Source organism: Chiloscyllium punctatum, chromosome 47, assembly GCF_047496795.1.
Source record: "Chiloscyllium punctatum isolate Juve2018m chromosome 47, sChiPun1.3, whole genome shotgun sequence".
In the NCBI taxonomy this organism is placed as follows: Eukaryota; Metazoa; Chordata; class Chondrichthyes; order Orectolobiformes; family Hemiscylliidae; genus Chiloscyllium; species Chiloscyllium punctatum.
The window spans coordinates 22723658-22737234 of NC_092785.1; positions in this window are offsets into that span (position 1 = coordinate 22723658).

Here is a 13577-nt window from a genome sequence, read left to right on the forward strand (position 1 = left end):
GTCTCATGCAACAATGTGTATTCATCTGCCATCTCTGCTGCTCGTCTCACTTTCTGAAATTTCTGTTCATCCACGTGAATTCTAATCATCTCTGGAAGTGAATTTTTAAACTCCCCCAGCAGAATAATCTCTCATGGAGCCTCATAGGCCTTAGCCATTTTGAAGGTCCGCACCCATCTTTCAAAATTACCACATTTACTTCTTTTGGTCTCAACATAATTACTTCACGACATAGCTCCATCTTTATGTTTCTGAACCGCTGCCAATACGTTTCTGTTACCAGTTAATAACTCTCAGAAGAGTTTGAACTTTTCATTATCTCTTCCCCCTCATCTAACCTGCTGAAAAGATCTCACTAGCTCTGCCGAGCAGCTTCATCTGAATTAGCATTACCCACAAGTCCTCCGATCACACCATCTGCCCAGCCATTTTTCAAACAAAATAAAGAAGGTTTCACATCTTCCTCAACAAAATGTAGCATTTTTAACAATTTAAATATCACTGCCTTCTCTCCTCAACTCCATCCTGTTAACTTGACTGATCTGACTGAGCCAAACTTCTGACGTTCAAATTCTTTCTTCTTTTGTCTTGCTTTTCTCTCTCTTTCTGTCTCCCTTTCTTCTCTATCTCTTTGCTCAGCTAAGTACCTTATCTCTCTTTTGTTTTATTCTCTCCCTTTTATTTTTCGACCTCTTTTTCTTTCTCACTCCCATTCTTTTTCCGCTTTCTCTCTTTTTTTAATGTTCTAACTCCATTTTCCTCAAACGTAATTTAAGTTTTTCCAAGTCTACTGCACTTGTCTGTGCTTTTGACAACCCTAAGTGTTTGAGTAACTTCATAAAAATTTCAGCTTTAGTTCTGTCCTTGGTCAAACCAGTCCTCATTGCCAACTCCAAACGTATTTTTCTGTCGTCTTAAACTTTCTTGGCAAAATGTGAACCTTCTCCAAACCCCAGAAACTCTTTAGCCATACTCAGAGCCATTTTTCTCACTTCCAATTTAACCAAACACAAGTCACCGAAATAAAACAATTTAGGACCATAATCGACTTCTGTTAAAATCTGCTCGGAAATTTTTTCCCTCCCAAATCTGTCCAAATCTCAGACTGGATCTGCGTAAAGCGTCCAAATCCTGGACAAGAACCCAAACTGTTACAACACAGTGGTGAACCCCTCTGCTAATTAAATCAAACACCCAGAAAGGCTCACCCCACCTCGTCATCTGCGAAGGTATGAATGATGATGAACTCAAATACACGACTTCAAGATCAAAAATATCAATTTATTCTTTTGTGCTGAAAGTGAACATTAAACAACAACGATTTACAGTTCTAAATCTCCTTTCTCTTAACAATATACTGGTCCACAAAAAATCCTGTTAAAATTGCATTAACTGACCTTTCAAAACGAGACAGCGGCTGTCATTGCCAGTGTCTATATTCTTTCAGCTGCAGATCGCCCTGGGTGGCCTTCAGTCTTTTGCTGCAAAGATCTTTCATATGAAAAAGGTATATTTGGTAGAGAGTGTATGGGACAGCAGTTTTTTTTTATCTAGATCGCAGTTTATCGCGATCTCTCTGGCTTTCATAAAGCCCTTATTTATATTCCCAAACGATTAGTTCATCTTATTTGTTCAATTTTGCCAAAATATTAAGATTCAAATACATCTGTATTTTAGTATTGTGCGTCATAATTTAAACTGATTGTTGAAATTCAAACTGTCGTGAACGTAGCAGTCAAATGTGACTATTTTATTATTTTCCAGAACACCCTGAGACTCCTGGTCAATCACATGACAGTTGGTTGCAAGCTATCACTGCCAAAACAGCCTTCACTCTCTCTTAAGTGTACAGTACACGCGTTCAATTTGAAAACAAATAGGGGGAAAAAATCATACTGGAGAGTAAGGAGTCCATGTCCATGCCCATATGAGTGCAGCATCGATTGATCAGAACGATATCTGGACAGCAAGGGTTCAATGATGAGGGAGCGAAATGTTCCAAACCCAGGGTTGAATTCCTCAAATTTAGAAGTGACTGAGATGCGTAAAATATTTAACAGTTCTGTATTGATTGGAGCTTATGTAAGTGTTGAGGGTATTTTTTCAGTGACCTATTTTACTTCTTTCAGGCATTACCTTAATTGGACAAGATATATTAGATTCAGAAGCTGTATGATTGCAAGGTGAGGAATTCTATTGCGATGTGGGATTTATTAAAATCAAAAATTTGTTGTCTCCATTAACCAACCATTATCCCGTCACAGAACAGCCTTTAAAAAACCAGGGAAGCCACATGCCAGTGTTAAGGAAATATTTCTGCGAGAGACACTCAAAAACCGGAATTTAAATTCCAAATGGACCAAGGCAAGTGAGGGATGTCACAGAAGTAAAATGAGATTGCAAATTTGGATGGATGTTGTTTGGGTGCCAATACTATTATATAGGTTGGCATAGTGTCTCAGTGGTCAGACCTGTCAACTCACAGGGCCAGCGGGTGGGTCTGGGTGGGATACCCTTTTCAGAGTCGGTGTGGACTCAATGGGTCCATTGATATGCTTCCACATTGTTAGGATTCTATGATTTTATTCAACATGCATTTTTCAAAGTTTGCCTTTGACTGATTGAGATTTCTATCATTCAAAAAAACTCAATTCTAAAAGTACTCTTTGACAACTGGGAGTCAATTCACTGTGACCTGTTTGCTCAAATTCTTAAATAAATGAATTGAACCACATTGTAATGTAACAGTCCCCCAGCCGATGACAGCAGATATAAATGAAAGGCTTCGAGATTAACTCACCTCGGTATCGAGTCCAAACAGATTGCCTGCACAAAGAGATTCAGGCAGACAATGACGTTCTCAATTCATCATTTGCGGGGAATATTTTACATAACCCTTCCAATTGTAACAATTCCTGGTAAGTGCCTGGCATCATTGAGGTTGTGTTAAATTGTGTGAGGATTCTCTGTGGGTTCACTCTCACACTGGCACGGAAACATGGGCATGTTGCCCAAACATCACATCGTGGCAGAGTACCAGTAATTTCGTCACAGATTAAAGACACCCCGTGAAAACGCCATGATCACAGATTTCGCAGGATTTGCTTGGGAGTTGTTCATTTCATCTGGGAACATTTGAGAAACCTCCATTTCAATCGGAGCCTACAGAGAGTTTCGGTGGAATTCGAAAGGGATTCACTTTGGAAAATAAAAGCGGTGGCATTGTTATGTCGAGAGAGCATAATCATTCAGCTTGAGTTTTCTTTTGCATGAATAAGCAGTGGGCCTCTTCTCTGTGCATCTGAACTTAATGGTTAACTTGGAGTTACTTATGTAATCACAGACATTTGTTTTAAAAATTACGTTTGAGGTTTGGCTACAGGCAGAATGGCTTTTTGCATGATTGAATCTTTTTTTTTGCTTGCAGCCCAGCATGGTATTAATGGAGACTGAAAGATTGGTGGCAGAGTACTGAAATTTGCGATTAAGAATGAAACCCTGAACTGAGAAAGCTTTACTTTCCCTTCAATCATTTTTGTTATTTCTTTCAGTTCCTGTGAGAATCTGGAACTGAGTGGATGAATGGATCTGTGCTCATGGGAAGTAAATAAGAGTTTTAGCAAATCACATTGCCTTGGAATGAAAATATTTTGTTGGTCCGAGGCAGAAGTGTTGGATAAGAAACAGTTCTGAAGAGATTGTTTAAAGCACAGTATATTGGCAGTCCAGTGTGTGGTAGCTCCATGAAGGAATTTACTACAGTTCCAGTTTAGAAGTAGCAGTCGCAAGTCATTTCATAAAGTGAGAGATGCAGAGATTCTGGTGTGAATATTACATGAGAGTGGCTTTCTTTGGAAAGGCACTGCGAGTCATGTTTTGCTTAATACATGAAAGTCTTATCCTTTTGCTTAAGTTATGGATTGTTTTCAGGTTAATTGAGTATTATGCATGCACTGCGTGTTCATTGCATTTGCATTGGCGATTCAAGTACGTAGTTTGAATGTTCTAGTTTATCGTCATTTCTTTTGCAATAAAACTCTGGTTTCTTGTGGAAACCCCAATATTTGCAGCATTGCGTGTTAGCAATTCAGCAAGCGATCACTGTGTTAAATCAAGACGTATCAGGTAATTATCCATCAAGCTGGATTTCTGTCTAGGATCTGGTTTCTTCTGTAATTAGTCAGCTTTTGTCAGATCAGAAGTGATGCTATTAAACAAAGACTAACCCCTGGGGAACTGTTGAACTAACCTCACTCTTCAAATAGGTTGTGCCCGAACTATATCTGTCAAGATCCATTGTATGCCCCAGATCCTGATCAGACATCCACACTGAGAATTAATTCCATATTAGCACTCCCAAAGTCTCTACATTCTCCCTCGCATAGACAACACAAATCAAATTCCGTCACCACCTGCCAGAGCTCTAATGCTGAAACTACATGATTGTGTTTTTGATGAAGTTACGAAGAGGATTGATGAAGGCAGAACTTTGGACGTGATCTATGTGGACTTCAGGAATGCGTTCAACCAGATTCCTCATGGTAGAGTAGTTAGCAAAGTTAGATCACATTGAACGAAAGGAGAGCCAGCCTTTAGGACAGATATGGCTCCATGTAGAAGACAGAGGTTGGTGATGGAAAGTCGTTTTTCTGACTGGAGGCCTGTGACCAGTCATGTGCCACAAGAATTGGTGCTGGGCCCACAGCTTTTCCTCGTTCAAATAGATGATTTGGATGTGAACACGGGAGATACAGTTACAAAATTTGCAGATGACACCAAAATTAGAGTTGGACTGGGCTGCGAAGTTGATTCCCTCAGTGGACAACGGGATCTTAATCAGATGGGTCAATTGGCCAAGGAGTGGTCGATGGAGTTTAATTTAGACGAATATGAGGTGCTGCATTTTGGAACGGCAAATCAGAGCAGGGCATATACAGTTAATGGTAAAATCCTGAGGAGTGTTGCTGAACAAACAAACTTTGGAGTGCAGGTTCGTAGTTCCCTGAAAATGATGTCTCAGGTAGACAGCATGCTCAAGAAGACGTTCTCTATTGGCCAGAACATTGAGTATTGGAATTGAAAGTTCATGTTGTGACTGTACAGGACATTGGTTCGGCCACTTTGCTCATACTGTGTGCACTTCTGGTCTCCCTGCAAAAGGAAGAATGTCTTGAAACCTGAAAATGTTCAGAAATGATTTATAAGGAGGTTGCCAGCGTTAGAGTACTTGAGCTATATTGAGAAGCTGAACAGACTGAGGCTTTTCTCCTTGGAGTATAAGAGGCAGAGGGTTGATCTGCTGAAGGTTTATCATATCATAAGGGGCATGGGCAGAGTAAATGGACAAGTTGCTTTCCTTGGGTTGTGGGAGTCCAAAACGAGAGCGGACAGATTCAGGGCGAGTTGAGAAAAAATGAAAAGAGTCCTAAGGGGCAACTGTTTCATGGAAAGAGTGGCGTGTGTATGGAATGAACTGCCAGGGGAAGTTATGATGGCTGCTGCAATTTCAACCTTTAAAAGATACCTGGATAGGTATTTTATTTCAAAATGTTTAGAGGGCTGTGGGGGCATATTGGACTCGATTAATTTCGGATATCGGGTCAGCATGGACAATTTGAGCTCAAGGTTCTGTTTCTGTGTTGTGCATCTTTATGACTCCAACTATGCCCCTATATTCACCGACTATGGAACATTTGTTACAGAAGCCGAACAAATGTTCCATAGTTTGTGAATATCAATAGTTAAATCTCAATTTCCTTTTCGAATTGAATCCCCGTCTTTTGGATTCAATAGGGTCTTGTGCGGGGAGAAACCAGCAATGATGTTTGAGTTCAGTGGCCCATATTCAGATGAAGATGTTCTGATGAACAGTGATTCCATTAAGTCTGTAGCTCTCCCCTCAGATGCTCCCGTACCTGTTGGCTTTTGCCAGTTATATCTGATTGTCTCTCATGTTTTCAGCATTCTAGTATATTTCATTTATTTCATTAAAATGATACACTTTCCAACCTGCTTCCCAGAAGGAATTCTTACATTCATAGAAACAGAAGACGCCTGTGTTCCATTCAGAACTCATCCAGCTTCCAGCACTAGTCTCGTAGCCTTGAATTTTATGACGCTTCATCTAGGTAGTTTTTAAAGTTTGTGAGGGTTCCTGATTCCACGACCCTCCCAGCCACTGATTTACCAGAACCCCACCACTCTCGAGGTGAAAGCGTCTTGCTCAGAACTTGTCAAAAGCTCTTTCCTTTCATCCTAAAAAATAGGCCACCCTGTCATCTGTTGCTTGCCTGCCCACGCTTAGTCAAACCCAGGAGTGAGCAGTTTCGAAAGAAGTTAGGCCACTCGAGCTGTCCAGATCATACTCAGCATCGGAACCAACCCTGCTGACCCAGTTAGGTGCTAAGATCTTCCCTTGCTCTCTAGGCCGACGGGGGAACGATTGATCATTAATTAATGTTAGAGTTTTATCTCCTGTTTCTTTCAGTTAATCTTCTGGTGATTCTGGTCTTCACACGTTGGAATTGCGGTCTCTCCAAATGCACAACGCGCTGCCTGTTGGCTATGGCGGCATCGGATATCGTGTTCATTCTCACAAAGATCATCCTGTGGGAACTCAATCATTTTTACTTCCCAAGGTGTTTCCTGGACCTCACCCCTGTGTGCAGTACTGTCTTTACCATGGCTTGTGCAGCCACAGACTGTTCTGTCTGGTTCACTGTCCTTTTCTCCTTTGATCGTTTTGTGGCCATTTGCTGCATGAAAATGAAGAGGAAATATTGGACAGAGAAAGCCTTGGCTGTGGTTCTGGCTGCAACTGGCATTCTGGTCTGTTCAAAAAACATTCCCTTGTATTTTAAGTTTAGACCGAGGTACATAAGGGACAATGTTCCGTGGAAGTGTCTTACAATGTCAATTATGATACTGATCCCCGGTGGTTGGGGTTTAAGTGGCTTGGTATCATTTTAACCCCTTTAATCCCATTTGTATTAATTCTGTTGATGAACACTCTGACGGTCAGGTACATTTTAGTTGCCAGTCGAGTCTGCAAGAGCCTGAGGGGTCAGAGGAAGGGGGAGAGTCACAAAGACGCAGAGATGGACAGCCGGAAGAAGTCGGTGAATTCCCTCTTCACTATATCCATCAGCTTCATACTTCTGTGGGTCCTGAACGGTGCGACGGGAATATACATTCGCATTAAAGGGACATTTCATTGGTGGGACAGGACTCTCGTACTTGTGAGAGTCACCGCAGAAATGCTGAAGGATTTCAGCTGCTGCACAAACACATTATTTTATGCAGTGACACTGCCCAATTTCAGAACGAAGTTCAGGAATGCAGTGCACCAACTGTTCAAGTAAATTCTTCACTTAATGACTCAGCAAAATAGCTGAGAGAGCTGCAGAGGCAGCCGCATTGTTTGCAGTGCAGGAATTGCTCATGTACGGTCAGGATTCAATCAGCACCATCACATGGATCTGAGTATAACACCCAGTGGTGAATGGATTGGTCGTGTAACAGGTTGGGTCACCATTCACCACGCTCAGGAACACGCTGCTGTCCCTGACTGACGGAAGGATTGACACACACACACAGGGACGCACAGTCAATGAGCAGCAGGATGCCATTCAGCCCTTCGTGTCTGATCCTCCTGATGGCACAGAAGATCATCCAATTGTACCGTCAAATCCGCATTTCCCTGTGCACACGTGCTGCGCCCCCACTACCACATCATCACACAAAACTTGAATAAGGATCTATCTACATCTCTGTTCAACAATACTGAAGTGCATGACAAAGGGATAGCAGGTAAGGGAGCAAGAGGAGACTGTCAGGGGCATGGTAGGATGGAAAGAGTCTGCAGGAGTGATTAGAAATGATGGACTGGCTATGAGTGATGGGTTCAGCTGGAACCTTGGGTCTTCACTGACTGCCCAATGGATGAGTGTTAAAGACTGACAGGAGCGGCCTCTTCATTTTCCCTGCAGAGGAGGAGGAAGAGGGACAGAAACAGTCCCTCCTGCACCATGATGGTTGTCGGACTCTCTCTGTATAGCTCACAATAAACACTTCTTTACAACAAGTTCAAGGCTCCGGCTGCTGATGATACACTCATCTGAATGAATTATTTTTACATGCACATTTGCTTTTGAGAGAGTTTATTGAGTCCACCTTCTGCCTACTCCATGCACAAGGATATTGTTTCCTGTCTCTCTCTCTGCTTCTTTCTATCTGTCTTTGTCTTTTCCTCTCTTCCTCTCTCGCGTTGTCCCCCACTTCTCAGCTTCTTGCTCAGTCTATCTCTCACGCTCTCTGTCTCTCTCTCTGTGTCTCCCTGCCTGTATCGTTCCATCTCTGTTTCTCTCTCTCTCACTCTCTCTACCTATCGCTCTGTCTGTCTGTCTCTCTGTCTTCCTCTATGTTTACCCTTCTTGGCTCTGTGTTGAGCTCGTTCTCTGGCTCTCTCTCGCGCTGTCTCTGTCTTTATCTCACATTATGTCAGTTTAGTACGTGCTCACTTGCATTGACTAAAATCACGTCCTGATCCCTTCATTCAATGATCCTTCCCCAGGAATTGATTTTGATAAATTCAAAGGACGTAGATACAGCCAGCAACAACTTGACACATTAATTATATCTGCTGAACTTTGATCATCCCCCTTTTCTCTCGCCATGGCTGGGCAGGGGATGTGTTCATGTGTTTATCTTCCATTATGTGAGGGACGCTGTGTGTCTCACTGTGAGAGTGCGGGCTTCATTGACTTTGTCGGCATGTCACTCTGGGCGTGTGTGTCACTCAGTTTTCGCCATTGGACTGTGATACATAATGAGTACATTTATGCATCTGTGTGTGGGTTTCTCATTCTGCGTACTGGGAAGTTTTTCAGTGATTTCCTATTCATGTTTTTATGTGTTTGGGAATGTTATTTCGTCTGCATGAGAGGATTTCTGTGAAGTTGGATATTTTTATGTTGGTGTATGTTACTGTGCCTATGTATTTATTTTGTGCTTGTGTTACGGTCAGCATGGCATGATGGTTCTGTGACTCCATGTGTTTGTGTGTCTCTGAGTGCCAGTGTATAAATATGCGAGTGTCGGGGTGTGTCTTTGCTTGGCTGTGGACTTGTTTAAGCAGGTGAGTGTGTTGTTCAGACTGTGTTTGGCTGTCTGTCCGTGTGTCAAGATCATTCTGTGTCCCCAGCAGGATCTCTCTGTGCCTCTCTGTGGGTGTGTCTCTGTTTGATTGTGAGTGTCGCCCTCTGTCGATATTTAATTGTGGTTTGTTTCAGGAGCTGCGTCTTAAATATGCTTGTGTAGATGTATAAGATGTTTCTGTCAATTCTTCCAGATTGATGTGTAATCTCTCTTACTCTGAGTTTGTTTATGTATGTGTGTGAGGGTGTCGATGTGATTCTCTGTCTGTGTGGAGATGTGTTCCTATTTCTCAGTATGAATGTATTTCTGTGTGCGCGGATATGTGTGCATTCGGTGTGCACATGTGTGGGTTCCTTTCTCTGTCAGAATGTCTGGATTTATGTGTGTGCGTGTGTGGCTGTGTGTGTGTGTGTGTGTGTGTGTGTGTGTGTGTGTGCGTGTGTGTGTGGCTGTGGGTTTGTTTCTGCGTCCCTCAAGGTCTGGTTATGTGTCTGTCTGATCATGAGACTCCTCCTGCAAAATGACAACTGAAACCTTCAGCAAGTCATGGTGCACAGTTTGCTCTCAATTGGGTATTTCGGCAACCTGGGAAAAATCTAAATATCAGAACCTGTACCTCCAGGTGATAGCTGAACTGTTATTTCAGTTCAAGTACCTACGTCCAATGAATGAAGCAAGACAGGGGATTTTTCAATGAATGGCAGGATTCCAGTTCTTTCATCCAAGTTTCAATCAAAAATGCAATATATACACTTCTTTTCATATTGGAGCTGTTTGTGTCCATATATACATGTTGTTATGTATTGAATCATGAGGCCATGCAATGTAGGATCGGAATTAGGCCATTCAGCCCTTCGAGTCAACTCTGCCATTTGTTCGTGAGTGAACCATTTATCAATTATATTCTACTGCCTTCCCCCCATAACATTTGATTCTCTCTCCAATCAGGAACCCATATTTCTCTATTTTTAATACATTCTCTATGAACCAGGCCAGACCCTCTCAAAATATTTCAAGATAGTAGCCCAGGTCCTAATTTGTCCATTGGTTTTTGATCAGTTGTAAAATGCATATTCCAGGAGTAATGGAGCAGGTCAACATTCATCGGCTTTAAATGAAATGGAGTTTATTTACAGAGTATCAAATGCAACACAAATAAAAGAGAACAGAATGCAGAATAACTTAACCGATCCTAAAACCGAATAGACGATCCCAACATAAATATTGCTTCAAGTTCCTGCAACAATCCCAATAAAAACCCCATGGCAAAATCGGTAAAACACACGTTATTCCAAGAGAGATGTCAGAGAGAGATTCAACATGGAACAACATCTTCCATGTTCTGGATTAGTGGTGCTCGAAGAGCACAGCGGTCCAGGCAGCATCCGAGGAGCAGTAAAATCATCTTCCATGACGCTATTCCTTTCACCAGCAGTTTGAAAAACTTACTGGTTGGTAACACCTAATCAAACTAAACAGAACCAGAGAAAAGCTGAGCAAGAAGAATTCCCACCTCCCTTTCATAGCACATGTTTTTACATTTGAAAGTCCTTTTTCTGAGGCAGTGTCCATTAGCTGTCATGAAATTGGTCCCACATCCCTCCAAACTAGACACCCCGGAACGGCTGAATGACAAACACTCCATGAAATACACCTTGGTGAAGGAGCAGCATCATTACACACCTCATATATTGGCCTCCAAAGCCGTCTGTGACAATGATATTCACAGTTTTACCATCCATTGGTTGAAGAAATTAATTTTCATCTCACTTCCAAAGGTGGTCCCTTCCCTCTGAGGCTGTGCCCTCATGTCCGAGTCTCCTACATGTTGAAACAGCTCACAAGCACAAGCTGAAATGGGAGGACTCTTCCTAAAAGGAAGTACAATGCTGTTCTGAGGCTTCGAATGACAGACTCAGGGATGCCAAAAGGGAGTACCAGACCACATGAGAGGCCCACACCAACCAAATAGACTCCCACCGCCTATGGCAAGGGAGACACTACATGTCAGGATACAAAATGAAGCAGATCAAGACACCAGACAAAGACACATTGCTCCCTGGGCGTTCAATTCTTTTGTCAGGTTGGTTTCAGCAGAGTGCCAGTGGCGCAGTGACGCCTGCCCCACCAACCCCAGAGACACCTGCTCCCTTGTTCACCACTGCATATGTCAGCACGGTCTTGCTGAAAGCCAAACCAAGGAAAGCGACGGGCCTGGATGGACACTCTGTCTGTGCACTTAAATCTTGCACGGACCAACTGTTGGAGATATTCATCAACATCTTCAACCTCTCCTTGCAACAAGCTGAAGTCCCCATCTTCTTCGAGTAGACCACCACCATCACTGTACCAAACAAAGCACATGCAATTTCCGAATTTTCAATCCAACCTACTTTTGTGTCAACTGCAAATTTGCCAATAGTGCATTCACTTCCTTCCTGTAAGTCTTTTATGTTCACATCATTTAATATTTTATTTGTATAATATATATTATGTATTGTTAAATGTTGGAGCTGTTGCATCAGTACAAATATTGTTCTGCATTACAGTTGACTGTGTTTAGATGCAATATTATTGTGAATTGTATCTGAAATCTTGTTTTCATTGGATAAATTTGAGTTTATATCTAAATATTGCTGTACATTACAACTGTTCATGATTGTATGTAAACACTGTTGGATATTGTAGCTGTTGCTACTTTTGCATCAATGCTCTATCAGTTCATGTTAAAATTCTACCTTCCTGCTTCCCATCAGTGAATCAATGTCTGACCATGTGAGGGTGCTGCTGAACTCATCCAGCACTTTGGGATAGATCTGCAAACCCAGCACCGTCCAGAGGGCGGCAGTACGGAGCAGCACTGGTTTTGGGTTTCGATTAGGCAGGGTCACCCTATCTCTATTTTTTATAGATTCGAAACACATAATCTGGATGGGCGAAGTGGGGGCGTGGTTGGGTGTCGGGATTATCATGTGGGCAGCCAGGTTTATCTCATTGAGTATGAGTTCCCTGACTGGGGATGCTAACCTGATACAAATAGGGAGTCCTATCTGACTCATAAAAACAGGAGTGTCAGGGGCTCTGCTCACTTCATGAACCAACTTTGTGCGAGCTGTGTCAGTGTCGTGTACTATGCAATTGTAAACACTGAGTGATTTGTCGATGGGTTACGAAGTTTGTGGAATTTGAGAGGATGTAATCCAGAGTAGTAGGGAGAGTGTTGAATACTGGGGAGCAACTTGAGTGGGCAGATAAGTGGAAATGGAGCAGAATGAACACAGAATAATAGAAAAAATTCTATATAGAGAGTAATGAAGAGATGGTTGAGTACGGTAAAGCAGGAACAGTGTTAAATACAGGGGAGAGGACAGGGTTAAGTGTAGAGTGGGGTGAATAAAATGAAGAACAATAGTTAGAGAGCTACTTTGTGAATAATGTGTTGAACTCGACTACAAAGTGAAGGTTAATGATTGTCATATCTGATGTTCAAATAGAGTGGCTGCAATGCAGAATAATTGTGAAATGATTAAATGGAAAGTATTATATATAGGATTAAAAATTCAGTAACGGAGAGGGTTAAATACAAAAGAAGAGAGATGGTTCTGTACAGGGAAATAGCGAAGATCATATACAGGTAACGATATAGTTGAATAAAGAATAACTATGGAGGCTAACTACAGACTGAGAGTGAGCGTTGTAAATAAAAGAAGTGAATCGAAAGTATGGAATACAGATGATGGCTTAAACGTACATAGAGAGAGAAAGATAGAGAGACAGCGAAAGTCAACGACAGATTAATCTGGAGAGAATTAAACACTGGGGAAGGCAATGGATTGCACAAAGGAAAATAGAGATTATGAAATGCTGGGGAATAGAGAATGGATGAAATGCAGAGTAATAGAAATGTGTTCCAGCTTTTGTCATTTTTTGGGGAATGAACATTGGCTTCCAATGTGATACTAACAGATGGTCTTATACTTTCAAATTCTCAAAAGTCAACATAGAGCCTTGCTCTCACTCTGCCCATTGACACAGTTACTTGACTCCCTGTTGTATTGCCTCCCAGCGTCACTTCTCTCCATCTCACACTTTTATTGAATGCAAATTCTATCATCTGCTGCGTCCGGGTCCCCAGAACATTACCAGGCTTCTGGATTTACAGTCCAGTGATAATTCCACTTAGCCATTGCCTCCAAATGCTGAATGGCCTCCTCGCGTATAACAGGCTGGAGAAGGGGCTGAACAAAACTAAAAGAACTGTGGACGCTGTTAATGAGAAACATAAACAGAAATTGCTATTCATTCAATCAATTCATTAATGGCATCAGTTTCCTACCTCTTCCCAGTCTGACGTTCTGACAACCTCGGCCACTGCTTGAGCCAAACTTCCATCGATTGACTCCACTAGACTGCTCCCTCCA